Source organism: Microcaecilia unicolor, chromosome 13 (genome assembly GCF_901765095.1).
Source record: "Microcaecilia unicolor chromosome 13, aMicUni1.1, whole genome shotgun sequence".
Taxonomy (NCBI): Eukaryota; Metazoa; Chordata; class Amphibia; order Gymnophiona; family Siphonopidae; genus Microcaecilia; species Microcaecilia unicolor.
The window spans coordinates 62,602,388-62,619,886 of NC_044043.1; the positions used below are offsets into that span (position 1 = coordinate 62,602,388).

Genomic DNA, 17,499 nt, shown 5'->3' on the forward strand with positions numbered 1-17,499 from the left:
CTGAGCGTGCATGACACCTTCGCGCATGCTGTTTCATTAAAATGAGCATGCATGGTGCAACTGAGAACAAAGCAGGGCAGGCAATGCGAGATCAGCGTCGGACAAACCATTATGTGGCGGCCGCAGCGCGGAAGGGGAGGCAAGCCAAAATGTGCCCCATACTTTTGACTCTGACCCCCCTCCCCGTTGAGGTCTGGCTACGCCCCTGGAGTACAATAACGGTTGCTTTAATGGTGGAACCTTTGGCTGCTTGTATTCATCAAGCTTCTTCTATATAAAGTTTTGCAGGTTGGACTGGAGGAGTACAAAATCTCGCTATTTGCGGATATTTTTTTGTCTGTTATAGATCCTGAAACATCTTTACCGCTAGTAATTCAGACTTTACATACTGATGGTTCCATGTCAGGTTCCAAAATGAATGTGGCTAAGTCTGAGATTCTGATATTACCTTGGATCCTGGAAGGGCACATTCTTTGAAGGCATCCTTACCTTTGGTTGGGCTAAACATTAGTTATTTAGGAGTTAGCATTTGCCTGGACTGTTCACACCTCTATAGTCACAATTATAAGGTGGTGCTTAAGGATCTTTCCTTGGCTCTTGATCGGTGGCATGGTTTTTGCCATACTTGGCTTGGTGGGTGGCAGTCTGTTAAATGATGATGTTACCTAAATTTTTATACTTGTGCCAGATGCTTCCAGTGCCCATTCCCAAGCGAGTTCTAGGAAATTAATAGCTTAAGCTTTTTCAATATATTTGGAAGAAGTGGCCACCAAGGGTATCCAAATGGGTTTTAGTACAGAGGTGCTGTGAAGGTGGTTTGGGAGTCTCTGATCCTCTGTCATTATTACTAGGCTGCACAACTTCGATCTCTGATGGCATGGGGGAGGGTTTCTCCTATACCGTGGGTTTGGTTGTAGGGGGCTTTGCTGGATATTACTTGTTTGCAGCTTTTCTGGACCCCTCTGGTGATCCCTGGGCAATGTAGAATTCAGAATCCAGACTGCCCCAATTTGACTGCCCCTATCGGATCGACCGTTCACTTGTCTATTAGATTGTAAGCTCTTTGAGCAGGGACTGTCTCTCTTTGTTAAATTGTACAGCGCTGCGTAACCCTAGTAGCGCTCTAGAAATGTTAAGTAGTAGTAGTAGTAGAATCCTATCATACAAGATTCCCTAGCCATCTGGGTCTGGAGTAGATGAGCCCCCCCCCCCCTTACTGAGGGATGGCCTAAATCAGCTTTTCAGTCCTTGAATGGAAAGGGTTGACACATCTTAGTCAGCTATTTCAGGAGTGTGGTTTTCTTTTTTTTTTTTTTTTAATTTCTTTATTGTAATATGAAGTCAACCATAAACCATACTACAGTATATACAAAGAACAGACATTATACTCCAGCATTAAGATCCAAACATGTGAACTATACCCTATAGCACTGCATAATTAAACTTCATAACTTTTTGTTTCCCCCTTTTATTCCCCTACCCCCTTCCCCTCCCCCTCCCTTCTAATCCCAGCACTTATCCTGAATTGCCTGTTTCAAGACCCTGTTTTGAGAACAAGGAGAGCGCCCGTCTCCAAATATCTTGGTACTGCCGCTTGCCCAGAGACACAGCACCTTTGTATGCTTGTAGCACCCAATTCGCCATTTCACTTATGCTGGCCTTCCACGTGTCCAAAGGTGGGGGTTCTGCAGCAACCCAAACTTGCAAAATGCATTTTTTGATTAATACCATTGCTAACAAAATAAATGTTCTCTGCACCACCCCCAACCCCTGCTCTTTAAGTGAATCCCCACACCCCATTAATGTGACTGAATACCTCCACTCCAATGTGCGTTGCAAGATGTCCTCAAGAGCACTCAGTGCCCCAGACCATAGTGCATGCAAAGAGGGACATTCCATAAATGAGTGTACAAATGTACCCACTCCCTGCCCACACTTATTGCAAGTTGCATCATCCCACATCCCTACTTTCTTACCCCTCTCTTTAGTGATGTGGACTCGGTAAAGAATTCTATACTGTATGTCTTGTAAAGAGGCATTTGGGGTTAATGTGTGTAGGTTTCCAAAGACTGCTCCTAAGCGGTCCACTAAAATTTCCTCTACCACGTCCTGGCTCCACAGTTCCGCCAGCCCGGCAAGATGCTGCCCTTTCAGATTGTCCCTGATCACTTGACTCCACCGTGCAAGCCCATTACAGCGGGACGGCATCTGTAAAAATATTTGATCTAATGTGGTAAAACGTGTCACTACTCGACTCCTTCGTTCTGCACTCAAAACATAATCCTGCACCTGGAGATATGCAAAGAATTGACAACCCGGAATCTGCAACTCGTTTTTAACCGTCTCAAAAGTGGGAAACGCATCTTCCCCCTCCTTCCTGAATTGGCCTATGAATCTACATCCCTTCTCTCGCCATGTTTGAAAAACCGACACTCCCTCTCCTGCAGGAAAGGCCAGGTTCCCCACTAGCGGCATAAAAGGGCTAACCCCTGTAACCATTCCACCCTCTCCTCTCCACCACTGCCAGGCCCTCTGTAAGGCCGCCACATATGGGTTCTCCACTATCTTTCTAGCCCCTTGCACTGCCCAAGATTCTAAGACAGTAAACGGGTCATTTGGCCTACACCAGCTCTCCCAAAAACCCGACATTGCATAAAAGCCCTCTCCGGATGTCAATTCATGAATCCACCGCAGCAGCGCTGCCACATTATATATGCGCAGGTCTGGTAATCTGAGACCTCCCTGTCGTCTCTCACGAGTAAGCTTCCCAAATGCTATCCGAGGTCGCTTGGCATGCCATATAAACGTGCTAACCACGCTGCGATACAAATTTTCTTCCCTTTTCCGCACCCACAATGGGAGCATTTGCAACGGATATAAAAGCTTGGGCAACACCACCATTTTGACCAAAGCAATTCGCCCCAAAAAATTCAAAGGCAGATCAATCCAGTTACGACACAACTTTTTCGTCTCTTCCAGTCTATCTTTCACATTCCTCTTATACACCCAGGACTGATCTGCCCCCAAATATATTCCTAGATACTTAATCCCTCCCACTGCCCACTTTAAGGGGAAATCACCCAACACTGTACTGGCACATGGTTCGCTGATGGGCAACGCCTCTGACTTGCCAAAATTGATGCTAAGGCCCGCGAACTCCCCAAATCTCTTAATAATATTCATAGTTATTGGAAGAGTGCGCGTCGCCTCGCTCAACAACAGCAACATATCGTCTGCATATAAATTTATTCTGTACTCTTCACCCCCCACTATTACACCTTTCAACTCAGCCTCCTGTCTTATTCTGGATGCCAGCGGTTCCAAAGACAGAATAAACAACAGTGGGGATAACGGGCAGCCCTGCCTGGTCCCTCCCTTTAACGGGAAGGTCTCAGTGAGAGCATCATTGATAATAATTTGAGCAGTTGGGTTACTATACAGAGCCTGAATCCATTCCAGAAAACCGCCCTGGATGCCGAAACGCCTCAATATCCAAAACAGATATTTCCATACCACCTTATCAAAGGCTTTCTCGGCATCCAGGCTGGCCAGCAACGCATCTCCTGCTCGCCCCCACCCCTCATACAGAGCTCGACCCACTTTCAGGATATTGGCCGACGCGAATCTGCCTCTTACGAATCCCACCTGGTCCGAATGGACCAGGCACGGGATTACACGTCCCAACCTCTCTGCCAGCACTGCTGCTAGTAGTTTGACATCTTGATTCAACAACGAGATTGGTCTATAAGAACCTACCAGCTCTTCATGTTTCCCCGGCTTCGGGAGAACCACAATGTGAGCATGATTTAAAACTGGGCCCATAACAAGTATTGGGGCAAAAGGTGCACCCCTCTTGGAGAGGAGTACTCTTGAACAAAAATAATGCATATGGGATATCGGATAAAAACTTGGAGGGATTTTTATGTAAAGCATTTGCAGTGGGCAAAAAATGCATACTGAGACACTGGATGCAGGCAGAGCCACCCTCTGTTTGGCTATGGAGGAATAAGCTACATGAGCTAATGCTGTGGGAGGCAAGGGACGCATATGATAATCTGAGGAAAAGAAAGAAATTTCTTAATGTTTGGACTCATTATTTGCAAAATATATCCCATAGAGCCAGAAGTGCTATACTTAATAGACTAGGACCGATACAATGAAGTTATGAGCCCCTCGTGTAAGTGAATAAGGACTGGACAAGGTTGTACAAGAGTGTCAGTAGGATGTATGAAGCTTCAATCCAGAGAGTAATGTTTCATTTTCTTTGGGGGGGGGGGGGGGGGGGGGGGAAGGGGTAAATGTTAAAAAAGCGATGGGATAGACACGCTGTAAGATAAGTTGCTGTTATAGAAATATTGGTAAGCTATACACTGTAAGCATTTACTATGTTTGAATTGAAGTTTGTCCATCAATAAAAACCGTTTATACTTAAAACTGGGCCCATAATGCCCGTATTCTTTACTTCATCACACATGGCTATGAAAGGAGATATGAGCAAATCTTGCAAAATTTTGTAGTATTCCACCCCCAGCCCATCTGGGCCTGGTGCTTTAGCCAACTTCAACCGCTTAATGGCTTGTTGAACCTCCTCCCCCCGAAACGGCTCACTCAGCATTCGCTGTTGGTCCACTGTCAGAGTGGGAAGGTCCACCCCAGCCAGAAAGTCCCTACACTGGTCCTCCAAAAATGTACCCTCCTGATAGAGAGATGCGTAATAATTTGCAAATTCCCTTTGAATCGCATCTTGCTCTTTGACTGTCTTTCCCCCTCCATCCCTCACCTTTGCAATAAACTTCTTCCCCCGATGTTGCTTCACCAAAGCTGCCAATAGCTTTCCTGTTTTGTTGCCCCAGCGGTGCAACTTAAATTTATATAGTTTAATATTGTACAGCGCTCCAGCATCTAACACTTCCTGTATTTCTTTCCTGCACTTCATGTACAACTGTCTGTTACTCTCGGAAACGGACCCAATTAGATTTCTACGGGCCTCTCTTAATTTTTCCGTGAGGTCTCTAAGCTGCGCCTCCCGGCGTCTCCTCTGTGAAACTGTGTAAGAGATAATCTTACCCCGCAAAACTGCCTTTGCAGCCTCCCAAAATATTCTTGGGCTCACTGATGATCCCTCATTATCCGATGCATAATCCAACCAGCTCTGGCGTAAAAAAAATCGAAATTCACTACTCTGGTACATTGCCGGATTCATCCTCCACCTGGCCAGCCGACAGCCGCTCCCCCACTGCAAATCCGCCCACACCGGAGCGTGATCAGAGACATCTGGCTCGCCAATTCCCGTTTTAATGGTCATCAGGCTTAACGACTGGGACACCAGCAAATAGTCAAGGCGCGAGTGAACCCCATGTGGATGTGAAAAAAAAGTGTAGTCGTGCTCCTCTAGATGTTGGAAGCGCCAAACGTCCACTAGCCCCAATTTTCCCATTACCAAATTCACCCCTCTCTCATCATGGTCTTTCCCCACCTTCTTTGGGGGCTTGCAATCTATGGTGGGATCGCTGGTTATGTTAAAATCTCCCCCCACAATTAGCTGGTATTCATCAAATGGTATTAATTTAGCGATCATTGTAGTGAAAAATTTGTGTGTATAAACATTGGGCGCATACACACTGCAGAATCCCACGTTAACACCCTGCAAAGAGCCTGCCACTATCACAAATCTTCCCTCTTCATCTTGGTACATTTTATGCAGGCTGAACGCCACTGACTTGCGAATCAAAATGGAGTGTGGTTTTCTTACTTCGTTTTTAAAGTTGCAACACACCTTACACTTGGATAGTAAAGATTTTTTTTAATGTATTTACAAATGAAGCATTTGCTTTCTAGTGAGTACTATAGGGGGGATTTCAGGACCTCCTCCATTCCCTTTGAGGATTTTTTAGCCAATATTTGCATCAACCTAAATTATTTAACCACTAATAATTAGTGCAAGATAGCCAGTTATCTCTGCTGAATATTAGCACTTAGCAGTTAAGATAGGCCTATTTATATGGCCTATCTTTAACCACTAAGCATTTAACTGGTTAGCGCGGAAGATCAGCTTAACCGGTTAAGTTGCTGCAGACAAAACTGAAACCGGATATTCAATGCTGGTCACCAGACACTGCTCGGCATAGAATATCCAGGGTCAGAGCAGGCAGCGGCAGCTAACGATGCTGCCTGCTGAATATCTGGGGGTATAAATGTAGTTTTGTCTTTATTAAGTTTCAATTTGAACATTGATGCCCAAGACACTAAAACATCTAACCCATGTTTGATATCATATAATCTCTGAAAATCTCCCATAAATGGGATACATATAGCTCCACATCAGCTCTCATCCTATTTGTGCAGGTCACACCATGATATCTCCAATCTAATTTCTGTTCCTCTCCTCCCCCCTTCTTCTCTGCCTTTCTCTTGTGCTCTGTGGAATGCCCGCTCTGTCTGTAACAAACTTTCCTACATCCATGACCTCGTTATCTCTGGTACTCTCCATCTGCTTGCCCTAACTGAAACTTGGCTTTACCTTGAAGACTCTGCTTCAGTCGCGGCCCTATGCCATGGAGGTTATCTTTTTTCCTGTACTCCTCGCCCGGTTGACCCCGGAGGTGGTGTCGGGCTACTACTTTCACCCTCTTGTAGATTTCAACCTCTTCTTCCACCTCAGTCTCACTGCTTTTCTTCCTTCGAAGTCCACTCCATCTGTCTATTCGCTCCTCTACCTCTCTGAATAGCAGTCATTTATCGACCCCCTGATAAGTCCTTTTCTTCCTTTCTCACTGACTTTGATGCCTGGCTTTCCTTCTTTCTTGAACCTTCATCTCCTTCCCTCATTCTTGGGGATTTTAACGTTCATGCTAATGATCCCTCTGACTCTTATTATGTTTCTCAGTTTCTTGCTTTAACATCCTCTTTCAATCTTCAACTGCGCTCCACTGCCCCTGCTCACCAGAATGGCCACTGTCTTTATCTTATCCTCTTCTCAAACTGCTCACTCTCCAGTTTCTGTGCCTCAACTCTTCCCCTCTCTGACCATCATCTGATAACTTTCACACTTAAAACCCTCCTCCCCAGTCCTGTCCAATGTTAACCAACACATTTAGAAATCTTCAGGCTATTGACCCTTCTACTCTGTCCTCCAGTGTTTCAAATCTCTTCTCTACCACTATGTTATCCAAGCCTGTCAATGAGGCTGTCTCTTCCTATAATACTATTCTCTCCTCTGCTCTGGATACTCTCGCTCCTCCCATTCCCCGTTCTGTAAAACATACCAAACCCCAGCCTTAGCTGACCTCTAGAATCTGCTACCTACGTTCCTGTGCCCACTCTGCCAAATGCCTTTGGCTGAAATTCTGTGCCCATGCTGACTTCATACATTTCAAATTCTTGCTGACCTCCTTCCAGTCTGCTCTTTTACTTGCCAAACAGGACTATTACATCCAGTTGACAAATTCTCTTTGCTCAAACCCTCGACTTCTCTTTGCCACACTGAACTCTCTCCTCAAAGTGCCTTCACCTCCAACTCCCTCTTCACTTTCTCCCCAGACTCTGGCTGAGTACTTTCATGATAAGGTTCACAAGATTAAAATTGAATTCTCAACCAGGTCACCTCTACCTCTCCTTCCTTTAGTCCATTCTCTCAACCCTCCAACCCCTGCCTCCTTTTCTGAAATCACTGATGAGGAAACTACACACCTTCTTTCCTCCTCGAAACTAACTATCTGTTCCTCTGATCCTATTCCCACCCATCTACTTAACACTATCTCTCCTACTGTCATCCCTTTTATCGGTCATATCCTCAATCTTTCACTTTCCACTGTGACTATGCGCTTGCTAAAGTCTCCAATGACCTGTTCCTGGCCAGATCCAAAGGGCTCTATTCTATCCTCATCCTTCTCGATCAATCTGCTGCGTTTGACACTGTTGATCACAGCCTACTCCTTGATACGCGTCCTCCCTTGGATTTCAGGGCTCTGTTCTTTCCCGGTTTTCTTCTTCTCTCCCAGCATACTTTTAGTGTATACTCTGGTGGATCCTCCTCTACTTCTATCCCACTGTCAGTTGGTGTACCTCAGGGATCTGTCCTGGGACCTCTTCTTTTCTCCATCTATACTTCTTCCCTTGGTACTCTGATCTCATCCCATGGTTGTCAATATCATCTTTACGCTGACGACTCCCAGATCTATCTCTCCACACCAGAAATCCACACCAAAGTATCAGCCTGCCCGGATGCCTCACCGCCATCTGAAACTAAACATGACCAAGACTGAGCTTCTTAACTTTCCACCTAAACCAATCTCTCCTCTCCCCCCATTCTCTATTTCTGTGGGTAACACTCTCATCCTTCCTGTCTCATCAGCTCGTAACCTTGGGGTCATCTTCGACTCCTCCCTCTCCTTCTCTGCACATATTCAGCAGACTGCTAAAACCTGTCGTTTCTTTCTCTATAATATCACCAAAATTCGCCCTTTCCTTTCTGAGCACATTACCAGAACCCTCATCCACACTCTTATCACCTCTTGCTTAGACTATTGCAACTTGCTTCTCACAGGTCTCCCACTTAGCCATCTCACTCCTCTTCAATCTGTTCAAAATTTTGCTGCACGACTAATATTCTGCCAATGTCGCTATGCTCATATTAGCCCACTCCTCAAGTCACTTCACTGGCTCCCTATTCGTTTCCACATACAGTTCAAACTCCTCTTATTGACTTATAAGTGCATTCACTCTGCAGCTCCTCAGTACCTCTTAGTCTCCACTCTCATCTCTCCCTACACTCCTCCCCGGGAACTCCGTTCACTGGGTAAATCTCTCTTATCTGCACCCTTCTCCTCCACCGCTAACTCCAGACTCTGTTCCTTTTATCTTGCTGTACCATATGCCTGGAATAGACTTCCTGAGCCGGTACGTCAAGCTCCATCTCTGGCCATCTTCAAATCTAAGCTAAAAGCCCACCTTTTTGATGCTGCTTTTAACTCCTAACCCTTATTCACTTGTTCAGAACCCTTATTTTATCATCCTCACTTTAATATTCCCTTATCTCTTATTTGTCCTGTTTGTCTGTCCTAATTAGATTGTAAGCTCTGTCGAGCAGGGATTGTCTCTTCATGTTCAAGTGTACAGCGCTGCGTATGTCTAGTAGCGCTATAGAAATGATTAGTAGTAGTATATCGTCCATATAAATAAAAGGGTGTTAGCCCATTTTGGAGAGTTTATAACCTAAGGGGGTTAGTAGAATATTAAACAGAATTGGCGATATTCGTAAACCCCGGGGAACTCCCACAAGTGAGGACCCAGGAAAAAGAGCAAACGTTATATTTATTTTAACCTGGTAAGAATGATTCATCAGGAAACACTGGAACCAATCTCTTACTAAACCACGTATACCATAATGACTTAAGTTCAAGAGGATTTTGTAATCCACCAAATCAAATGCACTTGATGTATCAAATTGCATTAAAAGAACTCTTTTTTACCATGACTAATCTCTGCTCTAATCTCTGATAGCGAGGTACCCAGATCTGCTTCTGTCCTATACCTACATCTAAAACCAGATTGAGATTTGTATAGAAAATTATGTTTGAAATATTCTGTAAGTTGTAATGCAACTACTCCTTCTATCACCTTAGTTAATAGAGGTATAGATGCCACAGGTCTATAGTTATGTACATCATTGGTCTTTAAAGACGAATTCTTAATGATAGGCATTAATTTATGACCAGTTTTGCAAGGAAAAGAACCGGTGTTAAGCATGTATACCAGACAGTGAGGTAGCTGCTTAATAAAACTTCTTGAGGCATTTCTTATTACATATGCTGGGTAGTTGTACAAGGAACAGTGAGGAGTATTTTTTTTTCAAATGCATTGTAACTAAAGTTTGTGAAGGAGGGTAAAAGAGATCCAGTTTCTGACACTATGCCTTTATTATTTTCAGAAGAGATATCATCTAAATCTGTAAAATTTAATTTAATTTGGTATTTATAACCCGCTTTACCAAGTTCTAAGCAGCTTACATTTAACAGTATGTTATCAAAAGATTAGCTAACATTAATTAGTAATAACTTACAGTGGAACTGTTCAGTATACAGTAAACAATATTACATCTTATTAACTAGCTAGACATGGTTGAGCATAACTGTTTATGTAAAATCATATTTAATATGAAACGTGATAGTCTTTGGAACTAACAGTCTATAATGTAGACCCTTTGCCATTTTTATCGGGTCAAGTTTAGGTTCCGTGTGAGTGTTCTGCTAGGTTTAGCAGGTGGTTTCATGTTTCATCTTCCATATCTTATGTAGATGTGGAGCTAGTTTTCCTGAGGTTCAGCCAAAGTGTTTCTGGAATAACCGAGCATCTGACATGCAGATAGACTGTTATCATGTCTCGCGCCTGTAAGTTCCACAGTTCTGCTCCTTTGCCTGTAATTGTCATGTTGTGAGTTTTCGTTCTTCAGCATTCTTGTGAAGTTGGTATAACTAGTTTGATTTCCTTTAAGGATCTTAGTGTTCTTTTGGGTTGATGTAGTAGGAATGTAGGGTAGTGTGCGGCCATAGAGACTTTTAAAGATCATTGTTACCTTGAATTCTATTCTTGCTTTAATGGGTAGTCAGTGTAGTTTGATGAGAAATGGTGTAGCATGATCAGACCAGCAACCTACTCCTATCATTTAGCTACATTTCGACTATTTGGAGATGTTTCAGATGGACACATCAAATGGACAAGGAATAAGGGCTTGTCTGATTTGATCAATTTTACCCTCAAGATCCTCAAGTTGAAGGGGAAGAGTTATCAGTGGATAATAACTTTCATAAATTGGTTAAATTATTCAACATGATAAATCATTTTTTGACATCTTCCTTCCTAATCAAAGAGGTAAGGCTGCTTAACCTTGGATTTATAATTGTTTACTGCTGCTCTCCACTGCAATCTACTTTCCTCTGTCTGAATCTTTGCCCATTTTCTTTCAGTTTCCTACAAAATCTTTTAATTTTCAAAAGCTCTTTATTAAACCAATTTTAATTCACTTTCTCGGGTTGCTTTTTTATTGTCCTCATAAGAAAAAATAAAGGCATATAACGCAGCACTAAAATCCACGATACAGCAAGCTGTGGAGCACTAACAAATACATTTTTAATATAACCCTCCCCCTTCACAGAGCCCTCAAAAACTCCCCGGCCTAAACCCCACTTACACCCCCCCCCCCCCCCGATCCCCTCCTAACAGAGAATAGAAAACCCTAGGAGGTTTAATAAAAACCTCACACGTTTACTATTGTTTTCAATAGCGATAGAACTTGTTTTGTTCTGGCTGATATGACAGCGACGGGTGGAGAAGATCAGCTTCCACTTTTTGACGTCATGCGGACTTCTGTCATTAAGCCTCCTTGGTACTCCCCCACGTGAACACCACAGGAATTACTTCCATCCCCGCAAACCCCGTTCCAATGCAGCTTTCACTTCTCAGCTTGTTCTTTGAGAGATCGCCCGCAGTTTTCCTTTTCCAGGGTCCCCAAACCTCTTTGATGCCCTCTGACGCACCAATTTCGAATATCGAATCTCCTCCAGCGTGTTGCCCTCCGTCCTCTGACGCAACTTCCTGTTTCTGGCTGGCCGGGCCAGGAGGCGGCACGTATGTATCCGCGCTATAGAAGAGACGTTTTATGAGAAGGGGCAGTGCACTGGAGAAGGAAAGTTGCGGTGGGGTGGTGGGCGACTTCAGGTATGAATTTAATTGGCTGGGAGGGAAAGGGGGACTGGCCCCGAAATGTGTGTGAAGACTGGGGGTGCTGGGCGTGTGAGGACAGCCGAATGCGAGTGACTTGGTATCTTTGCTTCTAGGTATCCATCACCATATAGGTACAAAGTGGATGCGGCTTCAAACAGAACGTTGGAATCTTAGTCAAAACGGTCTTTGCACATGTCAGTAAACCACAATGCCATATAGGTAGCCGGAACAACACCATTTCTAGGAAACTCACGAGAGCCCTAAGAAGCAGTTCTACTACTAGGTGACTCTATTTAGGCACCCCAAGGATGCATGATTAAAGGCTATTCTATAATGCACCTGTGCACCCGGGTTCCATTATAGAATACTAGTATATTGGCACTCTTAACATTTAGTACCTGCAATTAACCTATAAAGCTGGCATAAGGTACAGGTGTCTAATTGTCATAGGAACATGCATAAGTGGGAAACCTGATTATGTCCCACTCATGATCTGTCCAGGTGTACAGTGTACACCTCATATTTACTTTTTGTTGTTGTTTTGTTTATTTGGATTTAGCTCACAGCTTTTTCAGTTGTAGCTCAAGGTGAGTTACATTCAGGTACATTAGTTATTTCCCTGTCCCCAGAGGGTGTACAATCTAAGTTTGTACTTGAGGCAATGGAGAGTTAAGTGAGGACCAAGATCACAAGGAGGCGTTAATGAGATCTGAACTGGGTTTCCTGGGTTGGCAGCCTAGAGTTCTGACCATTAGGCTGCTCCTTCACCTTGTTACGCACATTGCTATAGAATAGTACTTGGCACCCTGCTGGCAGTTTCATGGATTAGTGAACACCTTTGTACATAAGTGTTTGTATTCTGGACATTAACATGCTTAGATTATAGAACTGCCTATTCCTCAGCGACCCTCCAGACCAGTCAAGACGCGTGGGCTATGTACTCCTACCAGCAGAGGGAGACTGAGAAAACACTGAGATTTGGATACTGTATTTATAACCTGTGCAGACCCCCAACTAGCCAGTATTTTCTCAGTCTCAACAGAGGTAGAAGTACAGCCTGTGCAGTCTTCCCTAGTCTGCTGAGGTAGTTTTAAGAAAAAGGGAATTTTTGATTTGGAATTTTTTTCTGTTATTAAAGAAACCTGTGCGTGGTTAAAAAAAAAAAAAGTGCTTTGGGGGTTTGGGTCCGATGGGGCCCAGTATTCCTCTTGGGGTGTTACACCTGCTAGTCGGGTCCCTCCTCCTGTGCTGCTGTCTCCGGTAGTGGCAGCTTTGTGCCTCGGCTCCTGTCTCAGCACTGGAGTCTTGAGTGCTTTGCAATCAGCAGCTGCCAGGCTTTCTGTGTTTCTTAAAAAAAAAAAAAAATTAAGTCGGAACGAACGAGGAGTTCAGGTTCACTTTGCCTAGTCGGAAGAGCAGTGCCATTATTTTCAGTGGGAAGGAGGTCAGCGCCTTTTCAAGTGTTTTTGCTCTGTTCAGGATTGGGTATGTCCGTGAAGCTGCTCCGTTGCTGTGCGTGTTTGTGCCGCAGAGTAGAGACGCCGGGCGGTCAGTGTCTGCTCTGCGGGGAGCTGAAACAGATGTCCGCGGCTCCCCCCGATTTGACTGCCGAAGTTCCAGCGGTGTCTGCGGCCCCTGTGACATCAGATGCGCAGGCAGTAGTGTCGGCGGTAAGTTCAATTTCGCCGGGAATGGCCACCATTTTGAATCTGGCCCAGTCTGCAGAACCTGTTGTTTTTGGGCCTGTTTCTCCCTGCTTGGCTCAGAAGGGGGCAAATGCAGGTACGGGGGGGTAGGCTTCCCTCAAGATTTTGTGTGGACCCTTTATCAGGCCTGGAAATCAGAACCCCCCCCCCCCAGGTGCAGCCCTTAGGAGAAGGGGGTAGCCCCATTGTTGCTAAAAGACCCCATTTACAGTGGACAGAAGAGGGGGATTGTTTTTCTCCTATGCGTTCTGACAGGCCTCTCAGTGATTTGGGGGAGACCAAAGTTTTTGAGGGTCCTCAGGAGCCGGATTGTCTGATTCCTGGTGAGGATCCTTCAGTGGTGCGAATTTTTCATAGAGACGAGCTTGTGGAGCTTATAGATCAGGTGACGTCTACTCTTAAGTTTGAGCAGGCAGAGATTCCCATGGGAGAGGCTAGACAGGTGGACCCTTTGGTTAAGGGCATTCAGCATAAAGCGCGGTCCTTTCCCATGAATAAAGATCTCTGGGATATGATTTCTCAGGAGTGGATTTCGCCTGATTCCCCGTGTAAGGTGTCTAAGGCAATGGCGAGGCTTTATCCTCTTCCTTAGGAGGATAGGGAGTCTCTCAAGGTTCTCACAGTGGATGCAGTGGTTATGGCGGTTACTAAGGCTACGGCTATTCCTGTAGACGGCGGTACTGCACTCCGTGATCCCCAGGATAGGAGTTGGAGGCCCTCTGGTTGCGAGGTTGGGTCGCAGATGCGGCTTCCAAGTCTAAATTGTGTTCTCTTCTCTTTAAGGGATCTGTGCTGTTTGGTGAGGATTTGGATAAACTGGTATGTGGCCTTAGTGACGCTAAAGTTCCTCGTCTTCCGGAATTTCGTCCCAAAGCGGGGCCCAGAGGGACGTTCTTGCGCGGTCGGTTTAGGGAAGCCTGACGGTACAGACCGGGTAGGTCTAGTAGAGTTTCTAAAGGTCATTTTTTCCAGCACACCCAGTCCTTTCGAGGAGGCCGTCGTGGGGGGACGTGTCTTCTTGGGAGGTCCGAGTTCGGGACGCAATCCCCAATGAAGGTGTGCGGGTCCAGCCTCTGCTACGTGTAGGGGCTCGGCTGAGTCAGTTTTACCAGAGTTGGGCCCAGATCACTTCAGACCAGTGGGTTCTCGAGGTGGTTCGAGATGGGTACACGGCGTTTGAAAGCTCGCTTCCCGAGTTTTTTTCTGGAGTCCCCTTGTCATTCTCGGGTCAAGAAGGCGGCAGTACGGGACACTTTGTTTGCTCAATCTGGGAGCGGTGGTTCCCGTTCCTCCTGGTCAGCTAGGCACAGGTTGTTATTCGATCTATTTTGTGGTGCCAAAAAAGGAGGGTTCCTTTCGGTCTATTTTAGATCTCAAAAGGGTCAATTCGGCGCTCCTTTCTCATGGAGACGTTGCGGTCGGTCATTGTCGCAGTTCGGAGTGAGATTTGACAGAGGCTTATCTGCACATTCCCATTCGTGCGTTGCATCAGCGTTTTCTTCGCTTTGCCATTTTAGGGAAGCATTTTCAGTTTTGTGTGCTGCCTTTCGGTCTTGCAACAGCTCCCCGCACCTTTTCCAAAGTCATGGTAGTGGTAGCGGCAGCGTTGCGAAGGCAGAGCATTTTGGTGCACCCTTATCTAGACGATTGGCTGATTTGGGCCAAGTCAAAGGAGGAGAGCGAAGTGGCTAAGGCTCGAGTGGTACATTTTTTGGAGTTCCTTGGTTGGGTAGTGAATCTCAACAAGAGTCATCTCAATCCATCACAGTCTGTGGAGTATCTGGGAGTCCTCTTCGATACGATAAAGGGTCGGGTGTTTTTACCGTCCCTTCGGATTCTCAAGTTGCAGGATCAGATTCTTCAGCTTCTGGCGGAGCGTATGCCAACTGACCATGCCTACCTTCAAGTTCTGGGTATAGTGGCGGCAGCCATAGAGGTAGTCCCTTGGGCCCGGGTGCACATGCGACGGTTACAGTCAGCTCTTCTCAGTCGTTGGGTTCCTCAATCGCAGGAGTTGGAGATGTGTTTGCCGATGACCACAATCTCTCGTCTCAGCCTCCGCTGGTGGCTCCACACCCGCAACCTGGAAAAGGGAATGCCTTTGGAATCTGCGGAATGGATAGCTCTCACCACAGACGCCAGTCTGATGGGCTGGGGAGCTCATTGTCTCAGTCAGGTAGCCCAAGGCTGGTGGTCTCGGGAGGAAGCACAGTGGTCTATCAACCAGTTGGAGACTCGGGCCATTCGCTTGGCTCTTCACTACTTCCAGAATCTGCTTCTCGGCAAAGCACTCAGAGTGCTCTGCGACAACGCCACGGCAGTAGCTTATGTCAACCGGCAAGGGGGCACAAAGAGCCGGGCGGTCGCAGAGGAGGCTGCGCAGTTGTTTCGCTGGGCAGAACTTCATCTTCAGGCTCTTTCGGCAGGACATGTAGCCGGGGTGGACAACGTGGATGCAGATTATCTGAGCAGACATACTCTGCATCCCGGAGAATAGGCTCTGCATTGGTCAGTTTTCAATCGCATTGTGTTGGAATGGGGCCTTCCAGTGATGTATCTCATGGCAACGGCAGCCAATGCGCAAGTCCAATGGTTTTTCAGTCGCAGAAGAGACCCTCGGGCGGAGGGATTCAACGCTTTTCTTCTGCCCTGGCCTCAGGGATTGCTGTATGTTTTTCCACCGTGGTCTCTGGTCGGTCGAGTAGTCCAGCGCATTGAACGTCACTCGGATCTGGTGATTTTGGTAGCTCCGAATTGGCCGTGTTGTCCGTGGTACGGAGATCTGGTGCGTTTAGTGGAAGCGGAGCCGATTCCTTTGACAGATGCAGTATTGTTGTGTCAAGGCCCGATTATAATGCCAGACCCGTCTCCATTCTCGCTTATGGCTTGGCTCTTGAGAGGCACAAGTTGAGGAAGAAGGGGTTTTCTTCTAGAGTTATCGCTACGATGTTAAACTCCCGCAAACAATCCACTTCTCTGGTGTACATGTGAGTCTGGAGGCTTTTTGAGCACTGGTGTCAAGAGTGGGATTTTATCCCCTTTCGTACTTCCATTGCGGAGGTATTAGATTTTTTGCAGGATGGTTTGGATAGGGGTTTGGCCTTGTCTACTTTGAAGGTACAGGTGGCGGCCTTGTCCTGTTTCCGCGGAAAGGTTCAGGGGAAGTCCTTAGCTTCTGCACCTGATGTGGTCCGTTTTTTGAAGAGCATTAAATTGATTCGTCCTCCTCGTCGTCGGTTAGTTGCTCCGTGGGATTTGAATCTTGTTTTGGATGCTTTGGTCTGGCCTCCGTTTGAACCTTTGGTTTCGGCTACTTGCAAGTATCTTTCCTTAAAGGCAGTGTTTTTGGTGGCTATTACGTCAGCACGGAGGGTTTTGGAGCTTCATGCTTTGTCCTGTAGGGCATCTTTCTTGTCTTTTTCCAAGGAAAAGGTTTCTCTGTGTCCAGTGCCATCCTTTTTGCCCAAAGTGGTTTCCGATTTTCTTGTGAATCAGATCATTTCTTTGCCAGTTTTAGGGAATTTGGCAGGAGATTCAGAGCAGCGTCGTCTTGCAAAGCTAGATGTTCGGCGGGTTTTACGTTATCTGTCAAGAACTCAGGAGTTCAGAGCTTCAGATAGTTTGTTTGTTCTTCATGGTGGTCCTAGGAAGGGGGCAGCCGCTTCCAAGGCAACTATAGCCCGGTGGTTGAAGGAGGCGATTGCATCTGCTTATTTGTTGAAGGGTCGTAAGGTACCTCAGGTTTTTTCAGCTCACTCCACTAGGGGAGTGGCGGCCTCTTGGGTGGAAAATAGTATGATTCCTCCGCTGGATATTTGTCGGGCGGCAGTTTGGTCTTCTTTACGTTCATTTGTGAAGCATTATAGGATTGATGTTCATGCAAAGGAAGAGGCAAGTTTTGGTGCAGCAGTTTTGACCTCTGGCCTTCGCAGGTCCCGCCCATAGGTATTTACTGCTTTGGTACGTCCCATGCGTCTTGATCGGTCTGGAGGGTCGCTGAGGAAGGTGAAATTAGATCTTACCTGCCAATTTTCTTTCCTCTAGACCCTCCAGACCGGTCAAGAGCCTGCCC

General features: G+C 46.0%; 1 protein-coding gene across 6 annotated transcripts in view; it reads left to right on the top strand.

Moving 5' to 3' along the window:
* The first annotated feature begins 11,242 nt into the window (after positions 1 to 11,242).
* INPP5K (inositol polyphosphate-5-phosphatase K) overlaps positions 11,243 to 17,499 on the top strand; it is a 78,663-nt gene continuing 72,406 nt past the window's right edge. For 3 of the 6 annotated variants that reach the window (XM_030222255.1, XM_030222259.1, XM_030222256.1), the window contains exon 1: positions 11,248 to 11,715. The gene's annotated coding sequence lies outside the window, so the exon portion shown is untranslated. Of the gene's footprint in view, positions 11,716 to 17,499 lie in introns of all 6 variants that reach the window. The other 3 variants (XR_003944092.1, XM_030222257.1, XM_030222258.1) reach the window with 3 other exon arrangements.